Here is a 20362-nt window from a genome sequence, read left to right on the forward strand (position 1 = left end):
TAAAAACACCATATAGGTTTGTTGTTTATTCTGGTAATTTACTGAGCTCTGGTGGCTGATGTTTGGACCAGGACCAGGGTGAGTATTGCTATAGCCATGTAAAGGGCACTGCGGGCTATCAGCCCTCCTTGCTGTGATACCCGCCTCTGCCAAGTTTTCTTGGGTCTCTCCAAGTGCACTTTGTGAAGCGCTGTTTGAACATGGACACGTCACTGAGGTGACACTTTCTCTCCGTGAGTTGCGGTTCATCTGCTTCTTGGTGGGATGTCCAGAGGTCACGAGAGGTGAAGGAAAGAGCACATGGGTAATGTAGGCATCAGGAAATTATCTTGCATATATTGGTGACCTTTAAATCATTGTAATCTGGTTTAGTTTAACGAATGCATTGAACCCCTGGTCCATCAGTGTAAAACTTTAGAAAATAAATACAGATACGCACGTATAATGATATTATTTTTTCATGACCCTCTTTGTAATATTTCCATCTTAATATCAGATTTTTCTTCTCCATTTTCTTTTCGGTAGCAGCTGAAAAATATCAAATCTTTCAAGACAGAAAAATATGCAGGGCCTCACAGTGACACCAGGACAGAAGGTACAGTGGTGAGTCGTGCAACAGAGTAGGTGCTGTGGCTTAGTTGGTTAAAGCGCCTGTCTAGTTAATAGGAGATCCTGAGTTCGAATCTCAGCAGTACCTTTTATTTTACACAACCTCATAGAAGAGGTACTGTTAGATAATAGACTCATTCTTTGTAAACCCAGTTGGTCCTATTATATTTAGGGCTCCCAGTTTTATGGTGTTTATTTTTTTGACATTTCCGTCTGTATTTATCCATATTTAATTTGTTGTCAACTTTATCTGTATTCATCCATATTCATTTTGGGTTTTGTGAGAAAAATAAAGCTGAAACTGGTATATTTCCATATTTATTTAACCAATAGATATGCAGCCATGCTTTAATGTCTGCCAGGTGTTAGTGATATGAACAAATGCAGAAGATAAATCAATTCACTTATATGAGAGTATGCGCATTTCAGTATCAGTTTGGTTTTGTGAAGTGAAAAGATGTTTTTATGCTGCACTGCCATCAAAGTACAACATGGGAAGCAGTAATGCAAGCTTCAAACAACAGGTGCAGCACACTTAGCACAAGAGTAGCAAAGACACAATTATGCGGATATGCAGATGTTTACGAACCACATAATTAGTTTCCACGTCAAAATTTTATGACATGATTAAAAAGGAAAGCATAGTCGGCAAGAGACGAACCTGTGCGGGGAGATCCCAATGGATTTCAAGTCCATCGCCTTAACCACTCGGCCACGACTACACCTTTCAAGTTGTGCACTCACTCATAAATAAGCTGTAATGTGGTCTATAGTATGGGTAAAAGATGTTAGTTAATGAAGGGAAGGCGCAGACAATATTGAGCACATAATCTTCTTTAGAAGGTTATCAATTGTGTTCTCTGGAGAATCACAGAAGAAGGTGCAGCAAGGGTCCAGTTCTATGAAAGTGAAGGGAGGGGCAGGTATGAGAGATTGGGTAAGGAGTACAGAGAAAAAGGTACAGGAAGTGAAGGGTTAAGGATTGAGAGCCCAGTGAGTGAAAGTGTGTGGTATGGATTAAGCTCGGGTGTGAGATGAACCTGCATAGCATTGAGCATGCGAGTGCTACCAAGCCGAGACCAGTACCTTTCTGGATGAGTGTGGCAGATGGGAGGGTCTGCGGATGATTCTTGCCTTCAATCCATCTTTTCTGGGGAGTGATGGTCGTGCAGCTCTTGTTATTGAAGCACGTTCAGTGCAGCTCATTAAATACTATCTGTGTTCTTTGGTGATGCTCCCCGGTGTGTGCGAATTGGTGCAGGATTATTGGAGCGCTTCAATGTCTTGGCCTGAAACTATGATGGGTCAGCAATGGCCTGTCTGTCTGTCTATTCAATGTCTCTGTGTACAGTCACTGCCTCTTCAGTTTCAATAGAACTCCTTTAGTATCACATTTTGCTTTGGCCGGTTAGGTCAGTTGGTTAGAGCTTGGTGCTAGTAACACCAAGGCTGTGAGTTCGATCTCCGTACGGGCAACACCTTTTCCATAAAGTAGAAAAGAAATCCATTAAAAAACAAGGCTATAAAAACACCATATACGGTTGTTGTTTATTCTGGTAATTTACTGAGCTCTGGTGGCTGATGTTTGGACCAGGACCAGGGTGAGTATTGCTATAGCCATGTAAAGGGCACTGCGGGCTATCAGCCCTCCTTGCTGTGATACCCGCCTCTGCCAAGTTTTCTTGGGTCTCTCAAAGTGCACTTTGTGAAGCGCTGTTTGAACATGGACGCGTCAGTGAGGTGACACTTTCTCTCCGTGAGTTGCGGTTCCTCTGCTTCTTGGTGGGATGTCCAGAGGTCACGAGAGGTGAAGGAAAGAGCACAGGGGTAATGTAGGCATCAGGAATGATCTTGTGTATATTGGTGACCTTTAAATTATTGTAATCTGGTTTAGTTTAACGAATGCATTGAGCCCCTGGTCCATCAGTGTAAAACTTTAGAAAATAAATACAGATACGTACGTATAATGATATTAGTTTTTCATGACCCTCTTTGTAATATTTCCATCTTAATATCAGATTTTTCTTCTCCATTTTCTTTTCGGTAGCAGCTGAAAAATATCAAATCTTTCAAGACAGAAAAATATGCAGGGCCTCACAGTGACACCAGGACAAAAGGTACAGTGGTGAGTCGTGAAACAGAGTAGGTGCTGTGTCTTAGTTGGTTAAAGCGCCTCTCTAGTAAACAGGAGATCCTGAGTTCGAATCTCAACAGTACCTTTTATTTTACACAACCTCATAGAAGAGGTACTGTTAGATAATAGACTCATTCTTTGTAAACCCAGTTGGTCCTATTATATTTAGGGCTCCCGGTTTTATGGTGTTTATTTTCTTGACATTTCCGTCTGTATTTATCCATATTTAATTTGTTGTCAACTTTATCTGTATTCATCCATATTTATTTTGGGTTTTGTGAGAAAAATAAAGCTGAAACTGGTATATTTCCATATTTATTTAACCAATAGATATGCAGCCATGCTTTAATGTCTGCCAGGTGTTAGTGATATGAACAAATGCAGAAGACAAATCAATTCACTTATATGAGAGTATGCGCATTTCAGTATCAGTTTGGTTTTGTGAAGTGAAAAGATGTTTTTAAGCTGCACTGCCATCAAAGTACAACATGGGAAGCAGTAATGCAAGCTTCAAACAACAGGTGCAGCACACTTAGCACAAGAGTAGCAAAGACACAATTATGCGGATATGCAGATGTTTACGAACCACATAATTAGTTTCCACGTCAAAATTTAATGACATGATTAAAAAGCAAAGCGTACTCGGCAGGATTTGAACCTGCACAGGGAGATCCCAATGGATTTCAAGTCCATCGCCTGAACCACTCGGCCACGACTACACCTTTCAAGATGTGCACTCACTCATAAATAAGCTGTAATGTGGTCTATAGTATGGGTAAAAGATATTAGTTAATGAAGGGAAGGCGCAGACAATATTGAGCACATAATCTTCTTTAGAAGGTTATAAACTGTGTTCTCTGGAGAATCACAGAAGAAGGTGCAGCAAGGGTCCAGTTCTATGAAAGTGACGGGAGGGGCAGGTATGAGAGATTGGGTAAGGAGTACAGAGAAAAAGGTACAGGAAGTGAAGGGTTAAGGATTGAGAGCCCAGTGAGTGAAAGTGTGTGGTATGGATTAAGCTCGGGTGTGAGATGAACCTGCATAGCATTGAGCATGCGAGTGCTACCAAGCCGAGACCAGTACCTTTCTGGATGAGTGTGGCAGATGGGAGGGTCTGCGGATGATTCTTGCCTTCAATCCATCTTTTCTGGGGAGTAATGGTCGTGCAGCTCTTGCTATTGAAGCACGTTCAGTGCAGCTCATTAAATACTATCTGTGTTCTTTGGTGATGCTCCCCGGTGTGTGCGAATTAGTGCAGGATTATTGGAGCGCTTCAATGTCTTGGCCTGAAACTATGATGGGTCAGCAATGGCCTGTCTGTCTGTCTATTCTATGTCTCTGTGTACAGTCACTGCCTCTTCAGTTTGAATAGAACTCCTTTAGTATCACATTATGCTTTGGCCGGTTAGGTCAGTTGGTTAGAGCATGGTGCTAGTAACGTCAAGGCTGTGAGTTCGATCTCCGTACGGGCAATACCTTTTCCATAAAGTAGAAAAGAAATCCATTAAAAAACAAGGCTATAAAAACACCATATAGGGTTGTTGTTTATTCTGGTAATTTACTGAGCTCTGGTGGCTGATGTTTGGACCAGGACCAGGGTGAGTATTGCTATAGCCATGTAAAGGGCACTGCGGGCTATCAGCCCTCCTTGCTGTGATACCCGCCTCTGCCAAGTTTTCTTGGGTCTCTCAAAGTGCACTTTGTGAAGCGCTGTTTGAACATGGACGCGTCACTGAGGTGACACTTTCTCTCCGTGAGTTGCGGTTCCTCTGCTTCTTGGTGGGATGTCCAGAGGTCACCAGACGTGAAGGAAAGAGCACATGGGTAATGTAGGCATCAGGAATGATCTTGTGTATATTGGTGACCTTTAAATAATTGTAATCTGGTTTAGTTTAACGAATGCATTGAGCCCCTGGCCCATCAGTGTAAAACTTTAGAAAATAAATACAGATACGTACGTATAATGATATTAGTTTTTCATGACCCTCTTTGTAATATTTCCATCTTAATATCAGATTTTTCTTCTCCATTTTCTTTTCGGTAGCAGCTGAAAAACATCAAATCTTTCAAGACAGAAAAATATGCGGGGCCTCCCAGTGACACCAGGACAGAAGGTACAGTGGTGAGTCGTGAAACAGAGTAGGTGCTGTGGCTTAGTTGGTTAAAGTGCCTGTCTAGTAAACAGGAGATCCTGAGTTCGAATCTCAGCAGTACCTTTTGTTTTACATAATCTCATAGAAGAGGTACTGTTAGATAATAGACTCATTCTTTGTAAACCCAGTTGGTCCTAATATATTTAGGGCTCCCGGTTTTATGGTGTTTATTTTTTTGACATTTCCGTCTGTATTTATCCATATTTAATTTGTTGTCAACTTTATCTGTATTCATCCATATTTATTATGGGTTTTGTGAGAAAAATAAAGCTGAAACTGGTATATTTCCATATTTATTTAACCAATAAATATGCAGCCATGCTTTAATGTCTGCCAGGTGTTAGTGATATGAACAAATGCAGAAATAAATCAATTCACTTATATGAGAGTAGGCGCATTTCAGTATCAGTTTGGTTTTGTGAAGTGAAAAGATGTTTTTAAGCTGCACTGCCATCAAAGTACAACATGGGAAGCAGTAATGCGAGCTTCAAACAACAGGTGCAGCACACTTAGCACAAGAGTAGCAAAGACACAATTATGCGGATATGCAGATGTTTACGAACCACATAATTAGTTTCCACGTCAAAATTTAATGACATGATTAAAAAGGAAAGCATAGTCGGCAGGAGTCGAACCTGTGCGGGGAGATCCCAATGGATTTCAAGTCCATCGCCTTAACCACTCGGCCACGACTACACCCTTCAAGGTGTGCACTCACTCATAAATAAGCTGTAATGTGGTCTATAGTATGGGTAAAAGATGTTAGTTAATGAAGGGAAGGCGCAGACAATATTGAGCACATAATCTTCTTTAGAAGGTTATAAACTGTGTTCTCTGGAGAATCACAGAAGAAGGTGCAGCAAGGGTCCAGTTCTATGAAAGTGAAGGGAGGGGCAGGTATGAGAGATTGGGTAAGGAGTACAGAGAAAAAGGTACAGGAAGTGAAGGGTTAAGGATTGAGAGCCCAGTGAGTGAAAGTGTGTGGTATGGATTAAGCTCGGGTGTGAGATGAACCTGCATAGCATTGAGCATGCGAGTGCTACCAAGCCGAGACCAGTACCTTTCTGGATGAGTGTGGCAGATGGGAGGGTCTGCGGATGATTCTTGCCTTCAATCCATCTTTTCTGGGGAGTGATGGTCGTGCAGCTCTTGTTATTGAAGCACGTTCAGTGCAGCTCATTAAATACTATCTGTGTTCTTTGGTGATGCTCCCCGGTGTGTTCGAATTGGTGCAGGATTATTGGAGCGCTTCAATGTCTTGGCCTGAAACTATGATGGGTCAGCAATGGCCTGTCTGTCTGTCTATTCAATGTCTCTGTGTACAGTCACTGCCTCTTCAGTTTCAATAGAACTCCTTTAGTATCACATTTTGCTTTGGCCGCTTAGGTCAGTTGGTTAGAGCATGGTGCTAGTAACACCAAGGCTGTGAATTCGATCTCCGTACGGGCAACACCTTTTCCATAAAGTAGAAAAGAAATCCATTAAAAAACAAGGCTATAAAAACACCATATACGGTTGTTGTTTATTCTGGTAATTTACTGAGCTCTGGTGGCTGATGTTTGGACCAGGACCAGGGTGAGTATTGCTATAGCCATGTAAAGGGCACTGCGGGCTATCAGCCCTCCTTGCTGTGATACCCGCCTCTGCCAAGTTTTCTAGGGTCTCTCAAAGTGCACTTTGTGAAGCGCTGTTTGAACATGGACGCGTCAGTGAGGTGACACTTTCTCTCCGTGAGTTGCGGTTCCTCTGCTTCTTGGTGGGATGTCCAGAGGTCACGAGAGGTGAAGGAAAGAGCACAGGGGTAATGTAGGCATCAGGAATGATCTTGTGTATATTGGTGACCTTTAAATTATTGTAATCTGGTTTAGTTTAACGAATGCATTGAGCCCCTGGCCCATCAGTGTAAAACTTTAGAAAATAAATACAGATACGTACGTATAATGATATTAGTTTTTCATGACCCTCTTTGTAATATTTCCATCTTAATATCAGATTTTTCTTCTCCATTTTCTTTTCGGTAGCAGCTGAAAAATATCAAATCTTTCAAGACAGAAAAATATGCAGGGCCTCACAGTGACACCAGGACAAAAGGTACAGTGGTGAGTCGTGAAACAGAGTAGGTGCTGTGTCTTAGTTGGTTAAAGCGTCTCTCTAGTAAACAGGAGATCCTGAGTTTGAATCTCAACAGTACCTTTTATTTTACACAACCTCATAGAAGAGGTACTGTTAGATAATAGACTCATTCTTTGTAAACCCAGTTGGTCCTATTATATTTAGGGCTCCCGGTTTTATGGTGTTTATTTTCTTGACATTTCCGTCTGTATTTATCCATATTTAATTTGTTGTCAACTTTATCTGTATTCATCCATATTTATTTTGGGTTTTGTGAGAAAAATAAAGCTGAAACTGGTATATTTCCATATTTATTTAACCAATAGATATGCAGCCATGCTTTAATGTCTGCCAGGTGTTAGTGATATGAACAAATGCAGAAGACAAATCAATTCACTTATATGAGAGTATGCGCATTTCAGTATCAGTTTGGTTTTGTGAAGTGAAAAGATGTTTTTAAGCTGCACTGCCATCAAAGTACAACATGGGAAGCAGTAATGCAAGCTTCAAACAACAGGTGCAGCACACTTAGCACAAGAGTAGCAAAGACACAATTATGCGGATATGCAGATGTTTACGAACCACATAATTAGTTTCCACGTCAAAATTTAATGACATGATTAAAAAGGAAAGCGTAGTTGGCAGGATTTGAACCTGCACAGGGAGATCCCAATGGATTTCAAGTCCATCGCCTGAACCACTCGGCCACGACTACACCTTTCAAGATGTGCACTCACTCATAAATAAGCTGTAATGTGGTCTATAGTATGGGTAAAAGATATTAGTTAATGAAGGGATGGCGCAGACAATATTGAGCACATAATCTTCTTTAGAAGGTTATAAACTGTGTTCTCTGGAGAATCACAGAAGAAGGTGCAGCAAGGGTCCAGTTCTATGAAAGTGACGGGAGGGGCAGGTATGAGAGATTGGGTAAGGAGTACAGAGAAAAAGGTACAGGAAGTGAAGGGTTAAGGATTGAGAGCCCAGTGAGTGACAGTGTGTGGTATGGATTAAGCTCGGGTGTGAGATGAAGCTGCATAGCATTGAGCATGCGAGTGCTACCAAGCCGAGACCAGTACCTTTCTGGATGAGTGTGGCAGATGGGAGGGTCTGCGGATGATTCTTGCCTTCAATCCATCTTTTCTGGGGAGTGATGGTCGTGCAGCTCTTGCTATTGAAGCACGTTCAGTGCAGCTCATTAAATACTATCTGTGTTCTTTGGTGATGCTCCCCGGTGTGTGCGAATTAGTGCAGGATTATTGGAGCGCTTCAATGTCTTGGCCTGAAACTATGATGGGTCAGCAATGGCCTGTCTGTCTGTCTATTCTATGTCTCTGTGTACAGTCACTGCCTCTTCAGTTTGAATAGAACTCCTTTAGTATCACATTATGCTTTGGCCGTTTAGGTCAGTTGGTTAGAGCATGGTGCTAGTAACGTCAAGGCTGTGAGTTCGATCTCCGTACGGGCAACACCTTTTCCATAAAGTAGAAAAGAAATCCATTAAAAAACAAGGCTATAAAAACACCATATAGGGTTGTTGTTTATTCTGGTAATTTACTGAGCTCTGGTGGCTGATGTTTGGACCAGGACCAGGGTGAGTATTGCTATAGCCATGTAAAGGGCACTGCGGGATATCAGCCCTCCTTGCTGTGATACCCGCCTCTGCCAAGTTTTCTTGGGTCTCTCAAAGTGCACTTTGTGAAGCGCTGTTTGAACATGGACGCGTCACTGAGGTGACACTTTCTCTCCGTGAGTTGCGGTTCCTCTGCTTCTTGGTGGGATGTCCAGAGGTCACCAGAGGTGAAGGAAAGAGCACATGGGTAATGTAGGCATCAGGAATGATCTTGTGTATATTGGTGACCTTTAAATAATTGTAATCTGGTTTAGTTTAACGAATGCATTGAGCCCCTGGCCCATCAGTGTAAAACTTTAGAAAATAAATACAGATACGTACGTATAATGATATTAGTTTTTCATGACCCTCTTTGTAATATTTCCATCTTAATATCAGATTTTTGTTCTCCATTTTCTTTTCGGTAGCAGCTGAAAAATATCAAATCTTTCAAGACAGAAAAATATGCGGGGAATCCCAGTGACACCAGGACAGAAGGTACAGTGGTGAGTTGTGAAACAGAGTAGGTGCTGTGGCTTAGTTGGTTAAAGCGCCTGTCTAGTAGACAGGAGATCCTGAGTTTGAATCTCAGCAGTACCTTTTGTTTTACATAATCTCATAGAAGAGGTACTGTTAGATAATAGACTCATTCTTTGTAAACCCAGTTGGTCCTCATATATTTAGGGCTCCCGGTTTTATGGTGTTTATTTTTTTGACATTTCCGTCTGTATTTATCCATATTTAATTTGTTGTCAACTTTATCTGTATTCATCCATATTTATTATGGGTTTTGTGAGAAAAATAAAGCTGAAACTGGTATATTTCCATATTTATTTAACCAATAAATATGCAGCCATGCTTTAATGTCTGCCAGGTGTTAGTGATATGAACAAATGCAGAAATAAATCAATTCACTTATATGAGAGTATGCGCATTTCAGTATCAGTTTGATTTTGTGAAGTGAAAAGATGTTTTTAAGCTGCACTGCCATCAAAGTACAACATGGGAAGCAGTAATGCGAGCTTCAAACAACAGGTGCAGCACACTTAGCACAAGAGTAGCAAAGACACAATTATGCGGATCTGCAGATGTTTACGAACCACATAATTAGTTTACACGTCAAAATGTAATGACATAATAAAAAAGAAAGCATAGTCGGCAGGATTCAAACCTGCGCGAGGAGACCCCAATGGATTTTAAGCCCATCGGCTTAACCACTCAGCCACGACTACACCTTTCAAGATGTGCACTCACTCATAAATAAGCTGTAATGTGGTCTATAGTATGGGTAAAAGATGTTAGTTAATGAAGGGAAGGCACAGACAATATTGAGCACATTATCTTCTTTAGAAGGTTATAAACTGTGTTCTCTGGAGAATCACAGAAGAAGGTGCAGCAAGTGTCCAGTTCTATGAAAGTGGTGAAGGGAGGGGCAGGTATGAGAGATTGGGTAAGGAGTACAGAGAAAAAGGTACAGGAAGTGAAGGGTTAAGGATTGAGAGCCCAGTGAGTGACAGTGTGTGGTATGGATTAAGCTCGGGTGTGAGATAAACCTGCATAGCATTGAGCATGCGAGTGCTACCAAGCCGAGACCAGTACCTCTCTGGATGAGTGTGGCAGATGGGAGGGTCTGCGGATGATTCTTGCCTTCAATCCGTCTTTTCTGGGGAGTGAGGGTCGTGCAGCTCTTGTTATTGAAGCAGGTTCAGTGCAGGTCATTAAATACTATCTGTGTTCTTTGGTGATGCTCCCCGGTGTTTGCGAATTGGTGCAGCATTATTGAAGTGCTTCAATGTCTTGGCCTGAAACTATGATGGGTCAGCAATGGCCTGTCTGTCTGTCTATTCAATGTCTCTGTGTACAGTCACTGCCTCTTCAGTTTCAATAGAACTCCTTTAGTATCATATTATGCTTTGGCCGGTTAGGTCAGTTGCTTAGAGCATGGTGCTAGTAACACCAAGGCTGTGAGTTCGATCTCCGTACGGGCAACACCTTTTCCATAAAGTAGAAAAGACATGCATTAAAAAGCAAGGCTATAAAAACACCATATAGGGTTGTTGTTTATTCTGGTAATTTACTGAGCTCTGGTGGCTGATGTTTGGACCAGGACCAGGGTGAGTATTGCTATAGCCATGTACAGGGCACTGCGGGGTATCAGCCCTCCTTGCTGTGATACCCGCCTCTGCCAAGTTTTCTTGGGTCTCTCAAAGTGCACTTTGTGAAGCGCTGTTTGAACATGGACGTGTCACTTTCTCTCCGTGAGTTGCGGTTCCTCTGCTTCTTGGTGGGATGTCCAGAGGTCACGAGAGGTGAAGGAAAGAGCACATGGGTAATGTAGGCATCAGGAAATGATCTTGTGTATATTGGTGACCTTTAAATCATTGTAATCTGGTTTAGTTTAACGAATGCATTGAGTCCCTGGTCCATCAGTGTAAAACTTTAGAAAATAAATACAGATACGTACGTATAATGATATTAGTTTTTCATGACCCTCTTTGTAATATTTCCATCTTAATATCAGATTTTTCTTCTCCATTTTCTTTTCGGTAGCACCTGAAAATAATCAAATCTTTCAAGACTGAAAAATATGCAGGGCCTCACAGTGACACCAGGACAGAAGGTATAGTGGTGAGTCCTGAAACAGAGAAGGTGCTGTGGCTTAGTTGGTTAAAGTGCCTCTCTAGTAAACAGGAGATCCTCAGTTCGAATCTCAGCAGTACCTTTTGTTTTACACAACCTCATAGAAGAGGTACTGTTAGATAATAGACTCATTCTTTGTAAACCCAGTTGGTCCTATTATATTTAGGGCTCCCGGTTTTATGGTGTTTATTTTTTTGACATTTCCGTCTGTATTTATCCATATTTAATTTGTTGTCAACTTTATCTGTATTCATCCATATTTATTATGGGTTTTGTGAGAAAAATAAAGCTGAAACTGGTATATTTCCATATTTATTTAACCAATAAATATGCAGCCATGCTTTAATGTCTGCCAGGTGTTAGTGATATGAACAAATGCAGAAGATAAATCAATTCACTTATATGAGAGTATGCGCATTTCAGTATCAGTTTGGTTTTGTGAAGTGAAAAGATGTTTTTAAGCTGCACTGCCATCAAAGTACAACATGGGAAGCAGTAATGCAAGCATCAAACAACAGGTGCAGCACACTTAGCACAAGAGTAGCAAAGACACAATTATGCGGATATGCAGATGTTTGCGAACCACATAATTAGTTTCCACGTCAAAATGTAATGACATGATTAAGAAGGAAAGCGTAGTCGGCAGGATTCGAACCTGCGTGGGGAGACCCCAATGGATTTCAAGGCCATCGCCTTAACGACTCGGCCACGACTACACCTTTCAAGATGTGCACTCACTCATAAATAAGCTGTAATGTGGTCTATAGTATGGGTAAAAGATGTTAGTTAATCAAGGGAAGGCGCAGACAATAATGAGCACATCATCTTCTTTAGAAGGTTATAAACTGTGTTCTCTGGAGAACCACAGAAGAAGGTGCAGCAATGGTCCAGTTCTATGAAAGTGAAGGGAGGGGGAGGTATGAGAGATTGAGTAAGGAGTACAGAGAAAAAGGTACAGGAAGTGAAGGGTTAAGGATTGAGAGCCCAGTGAGTGACAGTGTGTGGTATGGATTAAGCTCGGGTGTGAGATGAACCTGCATAGCATTGAGCATGCGAGTGCTGCCGAGCCGAGACCAGTACCTTTCTGGATGAGTGTGGCAGATGGGAGGGTCCGCGGATGATTCTTGCCTTCAATCCATCTTTTCTGGGGAGTGATGGTCATGCAGCTCTTGTTATTAAAGCACGTTCAGTGCAGCTCATTATATACTATCTGTGTTCTTTGGTGATGCTCCCCGGTGTGTGCGAATTGGTGCAGGATTATTGGAGCGCTTCAATGTCTTGGGCTGAAACTATGATGGGTCAGCAATGGCCTGTCTGTCTGTCTATTCAATGTCTCTGTGTACAGTCACTGCCTCTTCAGTTTCAATAGAACTCCTTTAGTATCACATTTTGCTTTGGCCGGCTAGGTCAGTTGGTTAGAGCATGGTGCTAGTAACACCAAAGCTGTGAGTTCAATCTCCGTACGGGCATCACATTTTCCATAAAGTAGAAAAGACATGCATTAAAAAACAAGGCTATAAAAACACCATATTGGGTTGTTGTTTATTCTGGTAATTTACTGAGCTCTGGTGGCTGATGTTTGGACCAGGACCAGGGTGAGTATTGCTATAGCCATGTAAAGGGCACTGCGGGCTATCAGCCCTCCTTGCTGTGATACCTGTGTCTGCCAAGTTTTCTTGGGTCTCTCAAAGTGCACTTTGTGAAGCGCTGTTTGAACATGGACGCGTCACTGAGGTGACACTTTCTCTCCTTGAGTTGCGGTTCCTCTGCTTCTTGGTGGGATGTCCAGAGGTCACGAGAGGTGAAGGAAAGAGCACATGGGTAATATAGGCATCAGGAAATGATCTTGTGTATATTGGTAACATTTAAATCATTGTAATCTGGTTGAGTTTAACGAATGCATTGAGCCCCTGGTCCATCAGTGTAAAACTTTAGAAAATAAATACAGATACGTATGGATAATGATATTAGTTTTTCATGACCCTCTTTGTAATATTTCCATCTTAATACCAGATTTTTCTTCTCCATTTTCTTTTCGGTAGCAGCTGAAAAATATCAAATCTTTCAAGACAGAAAAATATGCAGGGCCTCACAGTGACCACCAGGACAGAAGGTACAGTGGTGTACCGTGAAACAGAGTAGGTGCTGTGGCTTAGTTGGTTAAAGCGCCTGTTTTGTAAACAAGAGATCATGAGTTTGAATCTCAGCAGTACCTTTTGTTTTCCACAACCTCATAGAAGACGTACTGTTAGATAATAGACTCATTCTTTGTAAACCCAGTTGGTCCTATTATATTTAGGGCTCCCGGTTTTATGGTGCTTATGTTTTTTGATATTTCCCTCTGTATTTATCCATATTTAATTTGTTGTCAACTTTATCTGTATTCATCCATATTTATTATGGGTTTTGTGAGAAAAATAAAGCTGAAACTGGTATATTTCCATAATTATTTAACCAATAAATATGCAGCCATGCTTTAATGTCTGCCGGGTGTTAGTGATATGAACAAATGCAGAAGATAGATCAATTCACTTATATGAGAGTATGCGCATTTCAGTATCAGTTTGGTTTTGTGAAGTGAAAATATGTTTTTAAGCTGCACTGCCATCAAAGTACAACATGGGAAGCAGTAATGCAAGCTTCAAACAACAGGTGCAGCACACTTAGCACAAGTGTAGCAAAGACACAATTATGCGGCTATGCAGATGTTTGCGAACCACATAATTAGTTTCCACGTGAAAATTTAATGACATGACTAAAAGAGGAAAGCGTAGTAGGCAGGATTCAAACCTGCACGGGGAAAACCCAATGGATTTCAAGTCCATCGCCTTAACCACTCGGCCACGACTACACCTTTCAAGATGTGCACTGACTCATAAATAAGCTGTAATGTGGTCTATAGTATGGGTAAAAGATGTTAGTTAATGAAGGGAAGGCGCAGACAATATTGAGCACATCATCTTCTTTAGAAGGTTATAAACTGTGTTCTCTGAAGAACCACAGAAGAAGGTGCAGCAAGGGTCCAGTTCTATGAAAATGAAGGGAGGGGGAGGTATGAAAGATTGGGTAAGGAGTACAGAGAAAAAGGTACAGGAAGCAATGGCCTGTCTGTCTGTCTATTCAATGTCTCTGTGTACAGTCACTGCCTCTTCAGTTTCAATAGAACTCCTTTAGTATCACATTTGGTTTTGGCCGGTTGGGTCAGTTGGTTAGAGCATGGTGCTAAGAACACCAAGGCTGTGAGTTCGATCTCCGTACGGGCAACACTTTTTCCATAAAGTAGAAAAGACATGCATTAAAAAACAAGGCTATAAAAACACCATATAGGGTTGTTGTTTATTCTGGTAATTTACTGAGCTCTGGTGGCTGATGTTTGGACCAGGATCAGGGTGAGTATTGCTATAGACATGTAAAGGGCACTGCGGGCTATCAGCCCTCCTTGCTGTGATACCCGCGTCTGCCAAGTTTTCTTGGGTCTCTCAAAGTGCACTTTGTGAAGCGCTGTTTGAACATGGACGCGTCACTGAGGTGACACTTTCTCTCCGTGAGTTGTGGTTCCTCTACTTCTTGGTGGGATGTCCAGAGGTCACGAGAGGTGAAGGAAAGAGCACATGGGTAATGTAGGCATCAGGAAATGATCTTGTGTATAGTGGTGACCTTTAAATCATTGTAATCTGGTTTAGTTTAACAAATGCATTGAGCCCCTGGTCCATCAGTGTAAAACATTAGAAAATAGATACAGATACGTACGTATAATGATATTAGTTTTTCATGACCCTCTTTGTAATATTTCCATCTTAATATCAGATTTTTCTTCTCCATTTTCTTTTCGGTAGCAGCTGAAAAATATCAAATCTTTCAAGACAGAAAAATATGCAGGGCCTCACAGTGACATCAGGACAAAAGGTACAGTGGTGAGCCATAATACAGAGTAGGGGCTGTGGCTTAGTTGGTTAAAGCGCCTGTCTAGTAAACAGGAGATCCTGAGTTCAAATCTCAGCAGTACCTTTTGTTTTACACAACCTCATAGAAGAGGTACTGTTAGATAATAGACTCATTCTTTGTAAACCTAGTTGGTCCTATTATATTTAGGGCTCCCGGTTTGATGGTGTTTATGTTTTTTGACATTTCCGTCTGTATTTATCCATATTTAATTTGTTGTCAACTTTATCTGTATTCATCCATATTTATTATTGGTTTTGTGAGAAAAATAAAGCTGAAACTGGTATCTTTCCATATTTATTTAACCAATAAATATGCAGCCATGCTTTAATGTCTGCCAGGTGTTAGCGATATGAACAAATGCAGAAGATAAATCAATTCACTTATATGAGAGTATGCGCATTTCAGTATCAGTTTGGTTTTGTGAAGTGAAAAGATGTTTTTAAGCTGCACTGCCATTAAAGTACAACATGGGAAGCAGTAATGCAAGCTTCAAACAACAGGTGCAGCACACTTAGCACCAGAGTAGCAAAGACACAAATATGCGGATATGCAGATGTTTGCGAACCACATAATTAGTTTCCACGTTAAAATTTAATGTTATGGTTTAAAAGGAAAGCGTAGTCGGAAGGATTCGAACCTGCGCTGGGAGACCCCAATGGATTGAAAGTCCATAGCCTTAACCACTCGGCCACAACTACACATGTCAAGATGTGCACTCATTCATAAATAAGCTGTAATGTGGTCTATCGTATGGGTAAAAGAAGTTAGTTAATGAAGGGAAGGTGCAGACAATAATGAGCACATCATCTTCTTTAGAGAGTTATAAACTGTGTTCTCTGGAGAACCACAGAAGAAGGTGCAGCAAGGGTCCAGTTCTATGAAAGTGAAGGGAGGGGGAGGTATGAGTGATTTGGGGAAGGAGTACAGAGAAAAGGGTACAGGAAGTGAAGGGTTAAGGATTGAGAGCCCAGTGAGTGACAGTGTGTGGTATGGATTAAGCTCGGGTGTGAGGTGAACCTGCATAGCATTGAACATGCGAGTGCAGCCGAGCCGAGACCAGTACCTTTCTGGATGAGTGTGGCAGATGGGAGGGTCTGTGGATGATTCTTGCCTTCAATCCATCTTTTCTGGGGAGTGATGGTCATGCAGCTCTTGTTATTGAAGCACGTTCAGTGCAGCTCATTAAATACTATCTGTGTTCTTTAGTGATGCTCCCCGGTGTGTGCGAGTTGGTGCAGGATTATTGGAGCGCTTCAATCTCTTGGCCTGAAACTATGATGGGTAAGCAATGGCCTGTCTGTCTGTCTATTCAATGTCTCTGTGTACAGTCACTGCCTCTTCAGTTTCAATAGAACTCCTTTAGTATCACATTCTGCTTTGGCCGGTTAGGTCAGTTGGTTCGAGCATGGTGCTAATAACGTCGAGGCTGTGAGTTCGATCTCCATATGGGCAACAACTTTTCCATAATGTACAAAAGACATGCATTAAAAATGAAGGCTTTAAAAACACCTTATAGGGTTGTTGTTTACTCTGGTAATTACTGAGCTCTGGCGGCTGATGTTTGGACCAGGACCAGGGTGGGTATTGCTATAGTCATGTAAAGGGCACTGCGGGCTATCAGCCCTCCTTGCTGTGATACCTGCCTCTGCCAAGTTTTCTTGGGTCTCTCAAAGTACACTTTGTGAAGAGCTGTTTGAACATGGACATTTCACTGAGGTGACACTTTCTCTCCGTGAGTTGCGGTTCCTCTGCTTCTTGGTGGGATGTCCAGAGGTCACGAGAGGTGAAGGAAAGAGCACATGGGTAATGTAGGCATCAGGAAATGATCTTGTGTATATTGGTTACCTTTAAATCATTGTAATCTGGTTTAGTTTAACGAATGCAATGAGCCCCTGGTCCATCAGTGTAAAACATTAGAAAATAAATGCATATACGTATGTATAATGATATTAGTTTTTCATGACCCTCTTTGTAATATTTCCATCTTAATATCAGATTTTTCTTCTCCATTTTCTTTTCCGTAGCAGCTGAAAAATATTAAATCTTTCAAGACAGAAAAATATGCAGGGCCTCACAGTGACACCAGGACAGAAGGTACAGTGGTGAGTCATGTAACAGAGTAGGTGCTGTGGCTTAGTTGGTTAAAGCGCCTGTCTAATAAATTGGAGATCCTGAGTTCGAATCTCAGCAGTACCTTTTGTTTTACACAACCTCATAGAAGAGGTACTGTTAGATAATAGTCTCATTCTTTGTAAACCCAGTTGGTCCTATTATATGTAGGGCTCCCGGTTTTATGGTGTTTATTTTGTTTACATTTCCGTCTGTATTTATCCATATTTAATTTTTTGTCAACTTTATTTGTATTCATCCATATTTATTATGGGTTTTGTAAGAAAAATAAAGCTGAAACTGGTATATTTCCATATTTATTTAACCAATAAATATGCAGCCATGCTTTAATGTCTGCCAGGTGTTAGTGATATGAACAAATGCAGAAGATAAATCAATTCACTTATATGAGAGTATGCGCATTTCAGTATCAGTTTGGTATTGTGAAGTGAAAAGATGTTTTTAAGCTGCACTGCCATTAAAGTACAACATAGGAAGCAGTAATGCAAGCTTCAAACAACAGGTGCAGCACACTTAGCACCAGAGTAGCAAAGACACAATTATGCGAAAATGCAGATGTTTGCGAACCACATAATTAGTTTCCACGTCAAAATTTAATGTTATGGTTTAAAAGGAAAGCGTAGTCGGAAGGATTCGAACCTGCGCTGGGAGACCCCAATGGATTTAAAATCCATAGCCTTAACCACTCGGCCACGACTACACCTGTCAAGATGGGCACTCACTCATAAATAAGCTGTAATGTGGTCTATCGTATGGGTAAAAGAAGTTAGTTAATGAAGGGAAGGCGCAGACAATAATGAGCACATCATCTTCTTTAGAGAGTTATAAACTGTGTTTTCTGGAGAACCACAGAAGAAGGTGCAGCAAGGGTCCAGTTCTATGAAAGTGAAGGGAGGGGGAGGTATGAGTGATTGGGGAAGGAGTACAGAGAAAAGGGTACAGGAAGTGAAGGGTTAAGGATTGAGAGCCCAGTGAGTGACAGTGTGTGGTATGGATTAAGCTCGGGTCTGAGGTGAACCTGCAAAGCATTGAGCATGCGAGTGCTGCCGAGCCGAGACCAGTACCTTTCTGGATGAGTGTGGCAGATGGGAGGGTCTGTGGATGATTCTTGCCTTCAATCCATCTGTTCTGGGGAGTGATGGTCGTGCAGCTCTTGTTATTGAAGCACGTTTAGTGCAGCTCATTAAATATTATCTGTGTTCTTTGGTGATGCTCCCCGGTGTGTGGGAGTTGGTGCAGGATTATTGGAGCGCTTCAATCTCTTGGCCTGAAACTATGATGGGTATGCAATGGCCTGTCTGTCTGTCTATTCAATGTCTCTGTGTACAGTCACTGCCTCTTCAGTTTCAATAGAACTCCTTTAGTATCACACTCTGCTTTGGCCGGTTAGGTCAGTTGGTTAGAGCATGGTGCTAATAACGTCGAGGCTGTGAGTTCGATCTCCATACGGGCAACAACTTTTCCATAATGTACAAAAGACATGCATTAAAAATGAAGGCTTTAAAAACACCTTATAGGGTTGTTGTTTATTCTGGTAATTACTGAGCTCTGGTGGCTGATGTTTGGACCAGGGTGGGTGTTGCTAGACCCATGTAAAGGGCACTGCGGGCTATCAGCCCCCCCTGCTGTGATACCCGCCTCTGCCATGTTTTCTTGGGTCTCTCAAAGTACACTTCGTGAACAGCTGTTTGAACATGGACGCGTCACTTAGATGACACTTTCTCTCCGTGAGTTGCGGTTCCTCTGCTTCTTGGTGGGATGTCCAGAGGTCACGAGAGGTGAAGGAAAGAGCACATGGGTAATATAGGCATCAGGAAATGATCTTGTTTATATTGGTGACCTTTAAATCATTGTAATCTGGTTTAGTTTAACGAATGCATTGAGCCCCTGGTCCATCAGTGTAAAACATTAGAAAATAAATACAGATACGTATGTATAATGATATTAGTTCTTCATGACCCTCTTTGTAATATTTCCATCTTAATATCAGATTTTTCTTCTCCATTTTCTTTTCGGTAGCAGCTGAAAAATATTAAATCTTTCAAGACAGAAAAATATGCAGGGCCTCACAGTGACACCAGGACAGAAGGTACAGTGGTGAGTTGTATAACAGAGTAGGTGCTGTGGCTTAGTTGGTTAAAGCGCCTGTCTAGTAAACAGGAGATCCTGAGTTCGAATCTCAGCAGTACCTTTCGTTTTCCACAACCTCATAGAAGAGGTATTGTTAGATAATAGTCTCATTCTTTGTAAACCCAGTTGGTCCTATTATATTTAGGGCTCCCGGTTTTATGGTGTTTTTTTTGTTTACATTTCCATCTGTATTTATCCATATTTAATTTTTTGTCAACTTTATCTGTATTCATCCATATTTATTATGGGTTTTGTAAGAAAAATAAAGCTGAAACTGGTATATTTCCATATTTATTTAACCAATAAATATGCAGCCATGCTTTAACGTCTGCCAGGTGTTAGTGATATCAACAAATGCAGAAGATAAATCAATTCACTTATATGAGAGTATGCGCATTTCAGTATCAGTTTGGTTTTGTGAAGTGAAAAGATGTTTTTAAGCTGCACTGCCATCAAAGTACAACATGGGAAGCAGTAATGCAAGCTTCAAACAACAGGTGCAGCACACTTAGCACAAGAGTAGCAAAGACACAATTATGCGGATATGCAGATGTTTGCGAACCACATAATTAGTTTCCACGTCAAAATTTAATGTCATGATTAAAAAGGAAAGCATAGTCGGCAGGATTTGAACCTGCGCAGGGAGACCCCAATGGATTTCAAGTCCATCGCCTTAACCACTCGGCCACGACTACACCTTGCAAGATGTGCACTCACTCATAAATAAGCTGTAATGTGGTCTATATTATGGGTAAATGATGTTAGTTAATGAAGGGAAGGCACAGACAATAATGAGCACATCATCTTCTTTAGAGAGTTATAAACTGTGTTCTCTGGAGAACCACAGAAGAAGGTGCAGCAAGGGTCCAGTTCTATGAATGTGAAGGGAGGGGAATG

At 41.4% G+C, this 20362-nt stretch overlaps 10 non-coding genes across 10 annotated transcripts; 3 read left to right on the forward strand and 7 right to left on the reverse strand.

Moving 5' to 3' along the window:
* Window positions 1-3380: 3380 nt before the first annotated feature.
* TRNAS-UGA (transfer RNA serine (anticodon UGA)) lies at window positions 3381-3462 on the reverse strand. The gene has a single exon. It is a non-coding gene; the product is annotated as a tRNA-Ser (tRNA).
* Window positions 3463-4885: 1423 nt separating this feature from the next.
* Window positions 4886-4959, forward strand: TRNAT-AGU (transfer RNA threonine (anticodon AGU)). Its single transcript has one exon. It is a non-coding gene; the product is annotated as a tRNA-Thr (tRNA).
* A 551-nt stretch (window positions 4960-5510) lies between these two features.
* On the reverse strand, window positions 5511-5592 carry TRNAS-UGA (transfer RNA serine (anticodon UGA)). The gene has a single exon. It is a non-coding gene; the product is annotated as a tRNA-Ser (tRNA).
* A 2049-nt stretch (window positions 5593-7641) lies between these two features.
* On the reverse strand, window positions 7642-7723 carry TRNAS-UGA (transfer RNA serine (anticodon UGA)). The gene has a single exon. It is a non-coding gene; the product is annotated as a tRNA-Ser (tRNA).
* Window positions 7724-11894: 4171 nt separating this feature from the next.
* Window positions 11895-11976, reverse strand: TRNAS-UGA (transfer RNA serine (anticodon UGA)). Its single transcript has one exon. It is a non-coding gene; the product is annotated as a tRNA-Ser (tRNA).
* Window positions 11977-14029: 2053 nt separating this feature from the next.
* On the reverse strand, window positions 14030-14111 carry TRNAS-UGA (transfer RNA serine (anticodon UGA)). The gene has a single exon. It is a non-coding gene; the product is annotated as a tRNA-Ser (tRNA).
* Window positions 14112-15194: 1083 nt separating this feature from the next.
* On the forward strand, window positions 15195-15268 carry TRNAT-AGU (transfer RNA threonine (anticodon AGU)). Its single transcript has one exon. It is a non-coding gene; the product is annotated as a tRNA-Thr (tRNA).
* Window positions 15269-15821: 553 nt separating this feature from the next.
* TRNAE-UUC (transfer RNA glutamic acid (anticodon UUC)) lies at window positions 15822-15903 on the reverse strand. The gene has a single exon. It is a non-coding gene; the product is annotated as a tRNA-Glu (tRNA).
* Window positions 15904-19452: 3549 nt separating this feature from the next.
* Window positions 19453-19526, forward strand: TRNAT-AGU (transfer RNA threonine (anticodon AGU)). The gene has a single exon. It is a non-coding gene; the product is annotated as a tRNA-Thr (tRNA).
* A 552-nt stretch (window positions 19527-20078) lies between these two features.
* Window positions 20079-20160, reverse strand: TRNAS-UGA (transfer RNA serine (anticodon UGA)). The gene has a single exon. It is a non-coding gene; the product is annotated as a tRNA-Ser (tRNA).
* Between the last annotated feature and the right edge of the window lie 202 nt (window positions 20161-20362).

Source organism: Triturus cristatus, chromosome 4_2, assembly GCF_964204655.1.
Source record: "Triturus cristatus chromosome 4_2, aTriCri1.1, whole genome shotgun sequence".
Taxonomy (NCBI): Eukaryota; Metazoa; Chordata; class Amphibia; order Caudata; family Salamandridae; genus Triturus; species Triturus cristatus.